At 37.5% G+C, this 16,056-nt stretch overlaps 1 protein-coding gene and 1 pseudogene across 6 annotated transcripts in view; one reads left to right on the top strand and one right to left on the bottom strand.

The window, feature by feature from the left end:
- Positions 1-16,056, bottom strand: part of Fgf13 (fibroblast growth factor 13) — a 675,218-nt gene that overhangs the window by 34,372 nt on the left and 624,790 nt on the right. The gene's annotated exons all lie outside the window — the stretch shown is intronic.
- Positions 11,231-12,664, top strand: LOC105743258 (annotated as a pseudogene). The gene has a single exon (XR_001117252.2). The product of XR_001117252.2 is annotated as a nuclease-sensitive element-binding protein 1-like (transcript).

Below are 16,056 nucleotides of genomic sequence, written 5' to 3'. Positions count from 1 at the left end.
CCAGCCAGTTGACTATTGTGAAGTTGGGATGTTCCTTTGCTTTGAAAGGCTCTAGGTTTTTGTATTTCCTTTTTTGGTTGTCCAACACAAAGCCTTACTTAGTTTATTATTATAAACTACCTATGCTTTATTCAGAGTTCCAGCTTACAAAAGATTAGTACTCCTCTACCACCAGAGGTTAGACTCTGAACCAATGGAAAAGAAGACAAAGAAGAGAAGTTATCAATAGTACAAAATACCTCACAAGTAGTTATCTTTCGAGTTTTATATGGTACAACATAGTGTTCACATCAAGAACGTACCTTCATAATTATATTTTACTTAGGTGACTAGGAAGACTGTATTTTCTGAGCTTCCTGTGATAGACAGCACTAATTGTGACATGTGGTAAGGTTGGTGTGGGCACTCTGGTTTACATTTTCAATACTCTATGCTTCACTCAGGATCATTTCAACTAAAATTTCAGTCACTCCAAATTCACAGTGGGGAAGCCCTATAGAACATTCCACAGCATCTTCTTCTATGATTCACCTGTCTCTTTGGTATTTTTTGTCATCTGATCATCCAGTAGGCTAATTTAGATCTCATTTAGCACACCCCCAAGGCTGCTCTTACAAACAGGCAGCTGCTGCTAGAGCATCTTCTTAAATGACTCCATAAATGAATAAGTAAAGAGTATGGCTGTTCCAGTGGCCTATTTTGGCTCAGTGGTACAATATCCCAGCTGGCGAATTCCCCAGGAAGTAACCACTACAAGAACAATCTGTTTGATTGATGCACTGAAATCTGAACATTGCTATGCCACAGAGCTCCCTATCCAGATTGGGAGGAAAGTTTGGCTAGAAACCATTGAGGAAGTAATGGGAAAGTCCACTTTTCATTTTTCTTTGAGTACACGGAGCCCTAAAAACCTGAAAGTTGTTCCAAATTATTAGTTAGGTCCGCAATGCTATTTAGGTAACTATAGTTCTCCATAAGATATATAACTCCTTTGTTTCAGTGAAACTGATCTCATTTCAAGGATTTTATAAGAAAATATTCAGAAAAGCAAACAATAAAGTTCAAGTGAAAAAAATGAAATTGCTACAAGAGAGATGAAATGCTATTAATTTTTAAACCATTATTCTATTTTGAGAGAGAGAGAGAGAGAGAGAGAGAGAGAGAGACAGACAGAGAGACAGACAGAGAGACAGAGAGACAGAGAGAGGCAGAGGCAGGAGGAGGATGAAGGAGGGAGAGAAAGAAAGAACAAATAAATTAAAGAATTAACTTAAGAAAATAATTCTTCCACAGATGGCTGGTTATAGAACACTTGGCAGTCAGAAAATGCCAGGAGGATTTCCCACATAGGGCCAAGAAAAACGAGTTTACCTCTTTTAAAAGAAACAGTGGCAGAAGGACCAAGAAATAGGGAGAGAAAGATAAAGAGAGTGGAGGGTGAGGAAAGGAGAGGGGAGAAAGAGTGAGAGAAAAAGAAAGAGAGAGAAAGATACAGAGAGAGACAGAAACAGAGATGGAGACAGAACTAGATCTGGATTTTTCTGTACTACTAGCCAACAATGCACTGGCTCAAAGTATTCAGATAATACAGTATATAACGTGTCACTTGACTCAGACGAGTCCAAGAAAGGTAAAGGGCAAGCAAGAGATTCCTCTTTCCCACCTTCTTCCCACTATTCCATTCTTTTATTATTATGCCATTTTTAAACTCAGTGTACACTGACCTTGACACTCAAGGGCATGCTAGTTCCCAGAAGCTTTCTGGAAGTAAGAACATAGCCAAGCTCTCTGTTTGAAGCAAAGAAGATTCTTACTGCCCTACTAGCATTTGTTCCTTTAGTCCCTTCACAGCCTGGTAACCTTGGAGAGTAAATCCTATCTTAGTTTCCAGAGATCACCCCAAGGCAAGTTCTTGGTCTCACTTAAACCTAAAATTGCTTCATTCATAACTAATTATAAGGAACAAAGCCAGGCTAACTCTCCCGGTCCTGTGAGGCCTGGAAACCTGTGTCAATGTTCCTTTAATTGTCATGGTGATTCTGCACCTGCCTGCCATCCCATTCAAGCCATGGCTTCTATGAGCTCAAGTTATTCTTGATCTGACTATGTAATTAAGTCAGTTTCATCCCTGTGCACCGAACAGCCATTATTGTTACTTGCAGTTATTAGTACAATTCCTGACTGGTTTGAGGGGACAGTAGTTGAGCTGATACCTGTGCCTCTTAAGCAGACTCAGGGAAAAATAAATTTGCTTCAAAACTGTTTGCAATCTGTATATCTATAATATACTTTTTTGCCTGGAACCTTCTGAAACGTACACTAAGTATTGAGCACACTGTAGTTAATCCCCAGGCATTAATTCTAATCAAAGGGATAATATAAAATATTTCATTCCCATTAATGAATAATATAAATAGATTATTTTTCAGTTGATAATGTTTTAGTGCATTATTCCATCAGTGCTCATTAGAGGAAAACAGTTTAGTTGAGACATAATAACATTTAATTCCTGAAAGAAAATCACTCTTTAACTTTAAGGTAAAACAAGTGGTTAGAGTATGTGCCTGACCACTTTTTAAATAGCTAACAGGATAAAACAGATCAGAAAATGGTGCTATTTTTGGATGAAAAAGAATGGCAATCTACTGTGAAAAGAAAAAAATGAGAAAAATAATACCATCAAATAAGTTTTTAGCTGATATGGAAGACACATGATCATCTGTTGCCCAGGTAATTAGGTGAGAAGAATTTAGTTCCATTGTCTCGTTATTTTACCACGAATCTCTATTTCTAAAATGTTTTGATAGGGAGGTTCTGTCATATGATCCTGTTATGCCTGCTGAAGTTTTTACTCTGCTTATTCACTTTCTGAAATCAAGTTGTTCAAACTCTGAATGACAATAGTCTATGCCAGTGCTGCTGATCCTATGGCATGTGTGCTCCAGTGGGCTGTTTGTGTCACTGAAAGCTCTAAAAGGTTCACTGTCACCAGTCTATACTCCCTAAACTACTCAACAAAAACATGAGTATCTTCTAGTTCAACGGAAGCACAAGTTTCTAAATCACTACATAAACATTGTCAACTAAGATCTAACAACCAAAAATAGTTCTTCTAGGTATAATACAAGGTGCATTTGCATTTCTGAAAGAAAGGAGTGCTATTGTTGGGATACAGCCATACCCAGTTTTCTGCTAATGAAGAAAGCGAGGAGAAGTCTGTAGTCTTTTGAGGTACTATTTTTTAAAAATGTGCAGGAAGGTGTTACCTGAGTAAGAGGAATTAGCACAAAGCACTGAAATAAAGTGGAGAGGCTTAGACATGGCAAAATGTACTAGAAAGATCACTGCTTTGGACTCAGCTTGATTTCAAATTTCAATAGTTCCTCATATTTACTGCCTGTGTGTCCTTTGGAAAATCATGTGATCTCTATGAGCAACTATTTACTTATCCATAAAGACACAATTATAATCCCTTCCCTACGTATCTCCTAAGGCAACTGTGGGAATATGTGAATCATTCCTGTTGTATAACCTGTGAGCGAAAGGTTGTTATTAACTATTTAGTCTCTTAACACATTTTTTCAATGATTCAAATGCCTTATTCAGACATGAATGTTACACACAGCTGGAAGTGAACAATTTCTAGTTCATAAAAACAAAATTAAACAGAAAACACCACTGTTGTGTTCAGTCACTCAAATGATGATTAAGGACACTTTATTTTACTTTTATTTATTTATTTATTTTTTATTTTATGTATTTGGTACAGAGTCTCACTATGCAGGTTGGAATCATAGTGATCTTCCCATTTTCAGCCTCCCCAGAGCTGGGATTATAGTTGTGCTCCACCAGGCCTGGACTCAGACACAGACTCAGCATCTTTGGGGATGTGGCCAGCGTGTCATGTGGTACTGGAGATCAAACCCCAGTCCCTGTGCTTGCCTAAGCAGAAGCTTAGTCCACTGAGCTATCTTGCTGGCTCGATTAAGGACACTTTAATATATGAGGTAATATTCATGATAATGAAAAAAGTGACCCTTAAAAATGGTCTACATAATTATTCTAAATAGTCATATATCTTTATATAAGTACACCAGAATATGAGGGGGGTGGATGAGAGAGAGAGAGAGAGAGAGAGAGAGAGAGAGAGAGAGAAAATACAAACTAGTCACTCTTAGAATCTATAATATAATATTAATACTGATTTTATTTGGTTAGGAATCTTTTCTATGAGTTCGTTTTATATTTTACAAATTTTCTACAAATAAAATGTAATTGATGGGGCTGGGGATGTAGCTCAGTGATAGATCATTTTCCTAGCATGTGTGAGGCCCTGGGGCTCGACCCTTAGTAATGACAAAAAACAAACAAACAACAAGACCATTACATTGAGAAAAATAAAAATGCATCAAAGCAGTAATGAGAGAGGGAAGGTAAGGGGCAGACTCAATTTGAAACCAATAATTTTGTTCAACCTAAGACTATGAGATAGAAGAACATTTTCATTACTAAGTGAAAAGACATCTTAGTGGAGTTTCTTCATGTGAGCACAGCACTGGTTTGGTGTGGTAGATTCCATGCACAGTGGTTTGCCTTTGCCATGCAGTGGTAGCTCGTGCCCTCTGTAGGGGAAACCCTGCCCTGAACTCCCTTCAATAAGCACACAGATAGCATGCAGACCAAGGTCTCCCAACAGCAGCTGGGTCAGCACTGCACTCCAGATTGGCTCTCCCCAACTGTGGGGTTATGCTTGAAATGGATGGCTTGGGGACCATTTTTGTTGGAACTGTTCTCCTTCAGTGATAGACACTGAGTGAGGAGGGTAGACCGTGGCTCTATGGATCATTTTGTGCTGTTAAATGACTGTGCTTTTGAAGTTTATATCATATTATATATTTGACTTAATAAAACAAAAATATGACAATGTATTCATGATGGCATCCTTGTAGTCTTCTAAGAATTATAGGCTGTGGTATATTTCCCCTAAGTGAACATGTCATTCTACAGACAATAACAGCAAATAATATCAAACATTAACTCAATACACTTACTACGGTAAATGCTCCACATATACTATATTTTTGAATCCTCCCAAGAGCCGTACTGGTATGTTCTACATTCCCACTATTTTATAGATGAGGAAACTGACAGGCAGAAAAAAATAACTTTTTTGCCACAAATCATAACTCTTACAAGTAATGACCTGGGTTTCAAGCCCACATATTCTGGTAGAACCCCTACTGCAAGCAAATTGTATCTATCTTTTATTAATTTTGCTGGAGCTTGTTTAATCCCAGGACATGAAAATGTTATTGTCTCATGGTGAGAAGGGAGGTCAATCTGTTCTTTTACAGAGATAAGGACAATGATGCCATGTTGGCTATTTGGAGTATGAATTGCCATTTGTGACAGACAAGTGTATAGTAGCCTGCTGGGTTTATATGTCTGGCTCTTAGGGGAGAAACTGTCCAACATGATAGTAACAGAAGCCACAGCATAGGTTTAAGAATCTAGAAAATAGAAGACAACATGCAGGCTAGAAACTAGGAACAAGGAAGACATGAAGAGGAAAAATCAAAAGAAAAATTCCAGAGAAACATGATCTCATGTTGCAGAAAGAAAAAATCATGCAAGGCCTGAAGGTAACAATGGGTTTTCCTTACAGGTCACTGTTGACCCGAGCAAGAGGAGTTGAGTGATGGTCATAAGGGCACTGAACACAATGAAGAGAGCTGAAGAATAGGAAGTCAAAGAAAAATTGAAAGGCCAAGGTAAAGTTGGTTCTCCAGCATCAAAGGAACAAATCTGTTAAAGTCAAAGCAAGAATTAGAGTTTCAGAAAGGATGTTTTAGAATGGGGAGTCCTAAAGTGTCTATATGCCAGGAGAAAGAAAAAAAAAAATCAAATAGTACAGGAAATAGTAAAGATACAGGAAAAATGATACTGATTTATCTAGGGTCACATGCCTTTGGGAAGGCATAGAATTCTGAGAGACAGAGAGAGAAGGAAGGGCAGAGGGAGGGAGAGAAAAAGAAAGAGAGAGAGAAAGTCAGAGAGCGAGAAAAAACCAGAGAGACAGAGACACAGACAGTGTCTCACTCTGAAAGGGAAGTGCAGCCCTATTTTGGGGAGAGTGGTTGACCTGTAAGGCCTTTCATTATATTGATTCTTTGATACATGACGGGAAAATCTTACAGCTATTCTAGTGAGTTTTGGGAAACTAGGAAAGGAATATCTGTGGGTTTAGACTGTTTCTATGTGGTGCAAAACGAAACAATGTTACAAGGATCCAATCTGTTTTAACAATTACTAATAAGCCCTCCCTGGATAGCAATCATAGATCTTTGTCTTTAACAAAGAAGTCTCTTTTCCTATCTTGTCTGGTATCTTCTAAATGTTGAGAAAGCAATGTGACACTTCTGCATGAAAATGGCATACAATCTACATGTAAGTTGATAAAATTATATTGGAAATAGGTCACTTTACTAATGGGGCTGGGATTCTCTCCTTCAACCCTGTCTTTCCTATGGTTAAACAACTTCTCCTCCCTAAGTACATCAGGATATCTCCTGCGTGCATAACAAATAACAACATGATTTCCATTTCAGCAGCCTTTTAAAAAGAGGTTTCCAGGTGCTAGAAATAAGCAGCAGAAGATCTTGTGTTTTTTCCTTTAGATCTAAATAGTCTGAATCTCAGTATTGCTCATGGGAACTATTTCAAAGGCTGAAGTGTCAGAATCAGAAAGGAAAGAAGTGTGTGGGTGGTAAGTTCTACATGCAAACTTGTCATACTCTTCTTTCACTTTCAGCCCTGAATATGCATGGATGCAGAAAGTATAGCTTATTCCAAAGTTTTTATTGTCTGCATCAAATATAACAAAAATGTCAAGAAGATTAAATTGGTGTATTTAGGTGAAAATATTCAACAACTTGATATTTAACTTAAACAGTTCTATCTGTTAATGAGCACTTTCATTCTCTTTGACTATCCTTTTGGCATCTTGGCAAAGTGTAGAGTAAAATTTCATTTATTCGATGTCACTACACTGAGATTTAAAATAATTTAGAAACACAATAGGCATGAAATATGTGTAACAGTTTTTTATATCAAGGAGTATAAGATAATGACATTGCAAAACAAACTTTTAAAGCATGCAAATCAAATTATCATCATGCACACATGCAGAGATCCATTACAGAATTGATTCACAACAACAATAATGGAAATAATTCATCAACAGAGGACTGGTAGCAAATTATGATACATACACATAACAGAAAAATACGCAACTTTTAAAAATAAAACATACATCTTACACCTAGAAATATGTTCACACAGCACAGGATCAAAACACAAGTTAGCACATAGAATGGCATCCCATCAGGACATAAGAGGGGTTATTTTGCTGAATTCAAGCACCTACAATATTTGAATGGCAATGGAATACTCATCTCTGACAAAACTAAACAAAAAAGGGGGATATAAATGGAGGACAATTTTGTAGTGAAATATATACAAAATAGGATAGATATACAGCTGCTTTCTCATAGCTCAAAGAGAAGAAAGATTTGTACTAATAGTGTTTAGATAGGACATCATGCCTGCATCTTGTACTCTGAACAACCACTATGAACAACAATATGCAATGTACTAATTATTGTAACTGTCCTACTAACCTGTTTTGAAATTGTCTCATTGCTATTTCTTTCACATCAAAATTAGTAAAAAAAAATGATCTCCCACATTCATGGGGAATATATTTCAGAGTTTTCTTTAGGTAAGTGGAACTTCAAACAATACTAATCTCTATTGAATACTTCTATTTTCTTTTCTTTACATACGTAATCAATTTTAATTTACAAATTAAGCATGGTGAACAATTTAAACATAATAAAATAGTGTATTATAATCACATATTTGATAGATTTAAAACTTGTTTTATTTCAGACAATTCCATTTAATATTTTCAGATTTCATTTGACTGAAAATAACTTGAAACCACAGGAAGTAAAACCTCAGCTAGTGGGGAGCTGTTGCTTAGCATTATCACTATTGATGTGCAAGTAAATATATAAAATTTCTAGACTGTCAGTTTCATTTCATTTTATTATAAAATAAAAAACACATATAAAAAAGCACCTGTGAACAAACTTTTCTGGAATCCCCCAATAACATAAATGTATCTGTAAACAGTTGAGACAATAATTATAAATCATGTCATTAAAACTCACACAAAGGCATTAGCATACTTTGAATTAATCTAGGAAATAGATGTAAATACATTTCTTTAAACATACTCTGTAAGAATGACCCAATTTACAGTTCTTTATTAGTTGTAAGTGTGTATGTGTGAGTGAACAGAATACCAAACCTCTACACTGCTCTTTGCTATGTTATACACTCACATGACAGCCACCACCAACATAGAGGTCATTAAGAAAAACACAGTTGGTATGCAAATCTTAGTGGAAATTAGTGTATATCTAAAATATTCAGGGCCAGCCAGATAGCTCAGCAGACTAAAGCACCTGCTTAGGCAGGTGAATGGACATGAACTCCATACCTAGTGTGCTGTGTTGGCCCCGCTTCCTGGGTGTGCTGAGACATTGATTGAGACTGGGCATGGTGGCGCATGCCTGTAATCTCAGCGATTGGGAGGTTGAAAACCCAAGAATCACTGAGTCCACTCTATGTAGCGAGACCCCATATACCCTGTAGACCCTGTCTTAAATTCATAAAATATAAAATAAATACATAAAATATTCATAGTGTTCTCTAGAAGCAAATCTAAACACACAAGAAAAGAATCAATGGCTGCCCTACATTTGCTTAACACAAGTCTGAATGAAATCACTGCTTCACATAGGGCAATATTTGCAGCAGCAAAATCTCCAGTTTTCACAATTTTAACTCTCTTTGGACAAATCAGTGTTTTCAAATCAACAAGTAGAGTGAAATAATCTAAGTATAGGCAACTTATCAATATATTCTTCTTCTATAATACTTGGATACTTATCCATCACATTAAGTTTTAAATATTATTCTTAGAAGGTGCTTCAAAGCCTGAACTGATTAGTTCTTTCAGCAAATATTTACTAAGCACCCAGCCTATGCTACACACTGTTCCTGGCACTGAAGATAAAACACTGAACAAACAATAAAGATTCTGTCCTCAAGAAGCTGACATCTAATAGAGAGAGATAATATACAAATATATACATAGTCAATAAAACTGAAACAAAACTGAAATCTTGCCTTCAAATAATTTTATTCTAGTGTGCAGACACAAACAGTGCCATTGTTCCTCAGAACCTATGTGACTTTAGTTCCAGAATACTCTTCAGATATCAAAATTCACAGATGCTCAAGTTCCTTACCTAAAACGACAGAATTTACGTATAACTTATTCACATCATCCTACGTACTTTAAATCATTTTTGGTTACTTATAATACCTAATATGATGTAAATGCTATGGAAATAGTTGGTATTTTGTATTATTTAAAGAATAATCACAGGAAAAATATGTCTGTACATGTTCTGAACAGATGTAACTTTTGTTTAGTATTTTCCTTTTACATCTGTTTACATCATGACTGTAGAGCCCACAGATACAGGGCAAGATCTGTACTGAAAATAAACACTGCAGTCAACCAATGCACATTCAACATGACTTGGCTCACTGGCATGTGCCATATAAATTATGGATATACAGATATATAAATAATGGATAATGGAAGATAGAAAAAAGATAGTGATAAAATGCTTCTATTTAAAAAGATAAGTAGTGAAGGAAGCCTCTTTGATAATGTGATATCTGAACAGAGACCTGAAGACAGTAAAGAAATAAGCAGTAGCATATAGGAGTCCCAAGAGAACGAGCAACTAGTGCAAAGGTGCCAGAGTAGAGCCTGCCATGATGTGATGAAGGAACACAAAGACAGCCAATGACAAGAGAGCACAGTTTCTGGCAAGTAGGGAGCTTTGAGTATTAGGAAGGTGTGGCCATAGATTGTGGTCATGTTGTAGAGGGCCTGATACTGCATATTAAGAATTTCTGAAAAATCAACTGGAAGAATTGGAACACAAGTGGTACTACATGGTCTAGCTTGCATTTGAAAAGGGTAACTCTTGTGGTTTGTATCTAGATGTCCTCCCTGAGCCTCAGGAGTTCATAGCTGGGACTTCTCAGAGGTAGCCTGATCTAGGGTGTGGTGTGATGCTGGGATAAAGGAAGTGATGCTGAGGTTAATTCATGGTAACCTCAGCATGCTAGGACTAAGGTTGCTAGGGCTGAGGCTTTCCTCCTCTATGTGAGAATGCTACCTGCTCTAAGCATGCATAGCCTGGATAGGATATAAGAGAAGGAAAGGACATCACTGCTTTTTAACTGGAACCTCCTGGTTTTGCCATTTCTCCTTTGTGATGCTCCTCTGCAATGTCACTATGCCCTGGAGCCAGACAATGATGGACTGAAACCTCTAAAATCTGTGAGCCAAAAATAAGCCTCTCCTTCTTTAATGGGTGTTGGGTATTTTGTCTCAGGAATAAGAAAAGTAACTAAGACAATTATTATGTAGAATACAAAGTGGAGAGGTAGAAGGATGGAAGCAGAGTGAATAATTAGGCTCTGACAATTACCCTCATGTGAGAGGGCAGACTCAGAAGGTAAGAGTGGGCATGATGAGAACTGAGTTGGTTTGGGAATATATATGTTTAAAAGAGAGGCAAAATTTGGTGATGCATTAGATGTGAAATGTTAGAAGAAGAGATGAGGCAAGGATACATGCAAAGATGTTGATGTAGGCAGCTAGGAGAATAGGTTACAATATATGGAAATGGAGAAGGCTGTGGATATACAATATTTAGGGAAGAGGTATGAACATTTCAGTTTTGAACTTACTAACTGAAAGTGATTAATTGCTTTTTTTCCAAGTGGAGACACTAGGGAAGCAAGTGCAAATATGAGTCTGGACTTTAGGAAACAGGTCTATGTTAGGTAAGTTTAGAGGTCATTAAGATGTGAAGACGAGTGGTAATCAAGAGGAGAAAGGTATATAGAGAAAAGAGTAGAGTTCAGGAACAAAGTCTTCTTGCCTACAAAAGTCTAAAGGGAGATGACAAATATGTGCTTTTAAGAACAAGTTGGGAGTTCGATCGGTAGTGGGAGCGGAGAGCGGACCCCAGAGAGCCCTGAGCAGCCCCACAGCGGCCGCCAGCCTAGTTACCATCATACACCGGGAGGAGCCGCAGCTGCCGCAGCCGGCCCCAGTCACCATCACCGCAACCATGAGCAGCGAGGCCGAGACCCAGCAGCCGCCCACCGCACCCCCCCCGCCGCCCCCGCCCTCAGCACTGCTGACACCAAGCCCGGCACCACGGGCAGCAGCGCAGGGAGCGGTGGCCCGGGCGGCCTCACATCAGCGGCGCCTGCCGGCGGGGACAAGAAGGTCATCGCAACGAAGGTTTTGGGAACAGTAAAATGGTTTAATGTAAGAAACGGATATGGCTTCATCAACAGGAATGACACCAAGGAAGATGTATTTGTTCACCAGACTGCCATAAAGAAGAATAACCCCAGGAAGTACCTTCGCAGTGTAGGAGATGGAGAGACTGTGAAGTTCATGTTGTTGAAGGAGAAAAGGGTGCGAGGCAGCAAGTGTCACAGGCCCTGGTGGAGCTCCAGTTCAAGGCAGTAAATACGCAGCAGACCGTAACCATTATAGACGCTGTCCACGTCGTAGGGGTCCTCCACGCAATTACCAGCAGAATTACCAGAATAGTGAGAGTGGGGAAAAGAATGAGGGATGGAGAGCGCTCCCGAAGGCCAGGCCCAGCCACGACGGCCCTGCCGCAGGCGAAGGTTCCCACGTTACAACATGTGGAGACCCTGGGGGCGTCCACCACAGTATTCCAACCCTCCTGTGCAAGGAGAAGTGATGGAGGGGGCTGACAACCAGGGTGCAGGAGAACAAGGTAGACAAGTGAGACAGAATATGTATCGAGGTTATAGACCACGATTCCGCAGGGGCCCTCCTCGCCAAAGACAGCCTAGAGAGGATGGCAATGAAGAAGATAAGGAAAATCAAGGAGATGAGACCCAAGGTCAGCAGCCACCTCAACGTCGGTACCGTCGCAACTTCAATTACCCACGCAGACGCCCAGAAAACCCTAAACCACAATATGGCAAAGAGATAAAAGCAGCCGATCCACCAGCTGAGAATGCCTCCGCTCCCCAGGCTGAGCAGGGCAGGGCTGAGTAAATGCCGGCTTAACATCTCTACCATCATCCGGTTTAGTCATCCAGCAAGAAACAAACGAATAGGAAATTCCAGCAATAAGAAATGAACAAAAGATTGGAACTGAAGACCTTAAGTGCTTGCTTTTTGCCCGTTGACCAGATAACTAGAACTATCTGCATTATCTATGCAGCATGGGGTTTTTATTATTTTTACCTAAAGAAGTCTCTTTTTGGTAATGACAAACGTGTTTTTTAAAAAAGCCTGGTTTTTCTCAATACACCTTTAAAGGTTTTTAAATTGTTTCATATCTGGTCAAGTTGAGATTTTTAAGAACTTCATTTTTAATTTGTAATAAAAGTTCACAACTTGATTTTTTCAAAAAAGTCAACAAACTGCCAGCACCTGTTAATAAAGGTCTTAAATAATTTAAAAAAAAGAACAAGTTGGAAAACTGCATTAATCCTCACAGTTATGTCAACTAAGAGGGGGACAGAGGACCAGACGCTAGATTGGGAGATGTGGAGGTTACTGGTAAATTTGAGAAGAGTAATTACATAGAACAATAGGGTGTAAAATCCTTTGGAATAGGTATAAGAAGGAATGGGAGAGGGTGAAGTTAATACAAAGATTATATAACTTTTTGCAAGATTTTATTGTATAGAGGGAAACTGATTAATGAAGTGTTAACTGTTGAAGGTTGTATAACAAAGGGAAATTTTTTCTTATTTAAATAGGAGAAATATGCTACCATGTTAATGGGGATAATATGGTAGAAGAAAAAATGTAATGACAGAGAGGAGGGAGAAGGAAGAGCAAAGGAAGAGGGAAGAAAGGAGGGCGGAAGGGAGGGAGGGAAGTGAGGGAGAAAGGGAAAGGGAGAGAGAGGGAGGGATAGAAAGGGGAAGGGAAGGAAGGAGTGAGAGAGAGGATAGTTGTTTCTGGACTGATAAACTAGAGTATGAGATATGACATATAGGTTAAATCTAATGCAAAATTATAAAAGTTGACCTTATAAAAGAATAGGAAAATAATCCATAACAGAAAAAAACAAGACAGAGTATAGAGGCACAGATATCAGTAGAATGACGAGATATGGTGGTGGGAATACAAAGAAATTTTATTCTGAATTTCTGTTTTCTCTGTGAATTAAAAAAAAGAACTTTACTGTGAATAAGGGAAGGAAACAGGATTTCAGGATAAACATCACCAAGATTGAGTATAAAAATAATTTAATTGAGGGAATTCAAATAACATTAATATTAAAGGAGAAGGAATAAGGAGAAAGATAGTAGAAGACAAAGAAAGAGTAGAATAAATTAAGCACTTACTAGGTGTCAGACGTCATTCTACAGTTCTGCACTTGGATCTCTCAACCCTATGAGGTGTGTTTATGTCTTTATATTTTAGGTAAGAAAACAAATGCAGTATTTTACTTCAGTAAAAGGCTCACTGCAGGACTGTGATGGCACTTCTCGATGATGAGTTTAGGTAAAGAGGTTATATTTTCCACAACAGTTACAGACACAGACTTGGTACAGCTGTGGATTTAAATTAGGGTGGTGCTGTTGCCTGTTAATTCATAATGGTGGGAGAGATAGAAAGTGCAATCTGTGGTGAAGGTTTAGCAAAGACTGTTTATTATGATCATTCTGTTCATTCTGCTGTTTGCTAACATGTGGGGCCATGAGCTTTTGGATTCTATGGATAATCGCTTATGTCCGCTTTCCCCAATGAAACAAGTTAGACTTTGCATGATATAAAAGCAAAGCTTATTTGCTGGGACTAGTTCCAAAAACGAATGTTTGTTAGAAACAGATTTTCTTTAAGGCCTAGTCATTTGGTCCAAGAAACAGGATTTGCTCCACTGTAAGGCAAAAGATAAATTAAATCTAAACATTTCTGGAACTTGAACTGTTCATGAGTTTTTAAAGTGAAAACCTTGAAAAATCACAATGGATGTGTGATATATTTTAACTTGCTACTATGTAGTACGTATACCAATATTTCTATGAAAGGAAAATTGTCATGATTTGTATATTATTATTTCTTTTCCTTCTTTTTAGAGGCAATTCTTATCATCTAATATACATCTCAATGGCATTAGATCAATGTCTAGAAAAATTCAAGGATGTGGAAAATGGAGGTTAGACACGGTCTCAAGTGCTTTATTAACTATCATCTATTTTCTCTCTGATTTAGCAGGAGTTTAACTTACTAAGAGTTTCAGAGACTGAAAGGGTACAACAACAGTAACAACAAGAAACCTCTTGTAGGTAGGATTCAGGATTTGTCTCTTGGCTCGCTATCAAGATTGAATATGCCCCCAGGATATTAAAAAAAATTACCATGACAAGAGAGGATCTTGTGTGACTATTTTTATTCCATTATGAAATCTATAAAATAATTTTATTGTTTTATCTTTTTAAGAGTCAAAATGCAAAACACTGGATCCTTGACACTGTCTAACCTCCATTTTCCACATCCCTGAATTTGTCTAGACATCGATCTAATACCATTGAGCTATATATTAGATGGTAAGAATTGCCTCTAATAAGAAGGAAAAGAAATAATATTATGCAGAATAGTTAGGATATATATACAGCTACTTTTGCTTAATTCAATGAGAAGAAAGATTTGTACTAATAGTGTTTGGACAGGATATCCTGTCTGCTTCTTGTACTATGGATAACCACCAAGACGATAATAATGTACAAAGTATTAATTATTGAAACTGTTCTATTAATCAGTTTTGAAACTGTCTTATTGTTATTTGTTTCTCAATAAAATAAAATAAAACAAAAAAGAATTAATTATTTTGAGCATGGACAACTCACTCTTCAATTTTATTTGATGCTTTTATAAACAGCTCTTCATATTTGACTATATTGTGTACTGACTGTTGTGATCAGAAATTGATACAAGAAGTCCCAAAAGAGAACACCAAGAACAGTAATAAACTATGCAATGATATCTTAAGAAATAAAGTAGTTTCCAAATTGATTATCCCTTGACACAGATAATTAAGTTGTTAAATTCAGTCATATCCATTTTCATGTAGTAGGTACAGTACACCTCTTTGTCCCTTTCAGATACATGGCAAATTCCACTCACACTTCACTTAGGCCCATACAAAGTTAGAAAGAAGAGGTTGCAACACTGAGCCTCTCAAAATACCCTCTTTGTGCATTTATAGCTGCACCATATGATCTTAATTCTGGACAGATGAGCCAAGGAATATCTTTGTTCTGAAATAATCACAGACGTGCATTATAAAACAAGAACTTGGGTAAGTGTAGAATGTTTGCCCACTAATACTCTTAATTCATTTAACTCAGAAGAACTTTAAGTCTCTAAGGACAAAACAGTACACAGAAACAAATAAAACAAGGTAACAAAAGACTCACAAGAAGTATATTTCTTTAGAAAATGTTCCATAGAATGTGTAAAAAAAAAAATTACTTTTCCATAAGGCATTTGTAAGCTTACATTAAATTTTGGATTCTATAATAATACAAGCCCCAAGAAATGTTTTCAGAACTTTTGTTACATTGACCAAGAGTCTTCATTCACCCAAATGATAGGATGTAGGATATTTATTGAGCATCTATACAAGATAGATAATACAAATAAATAATTTCATTTTACTGTAGGAAAAGATAATACTATATTTTATTGTTGTATTCTGAAAATCATAAGTGTAAGGTAACTGGTTTGAAGCCACAGAATGGGCAAACAATACCATATCTAGACTTATGGCTCCCGTACTGGGTTTCTAGAGTGTTGTCCTCTACCTCTGTTTTCTGAGAGAAAAA

This window comes from Octodon degus, unplaced genomic scaffold, assembly GCF_000260255.1.
Source record: "Octodon degus isolate 3935 unplaced genomic scaffold, OctDeg1.0 scaffold00110, whole genome shotgun sequence".
Taxonomy (NCBI): domain Eukaryota; kingdom Metazoa; phylum Chordata; class Mammalia; order Rodentia; family Octodontidae; genus Octodon; species Octodon degus.
Note: the sequence above shows the minus strand (reverse complement) of the source record. Positions and strands in the feature narration are given on the sequence as shown.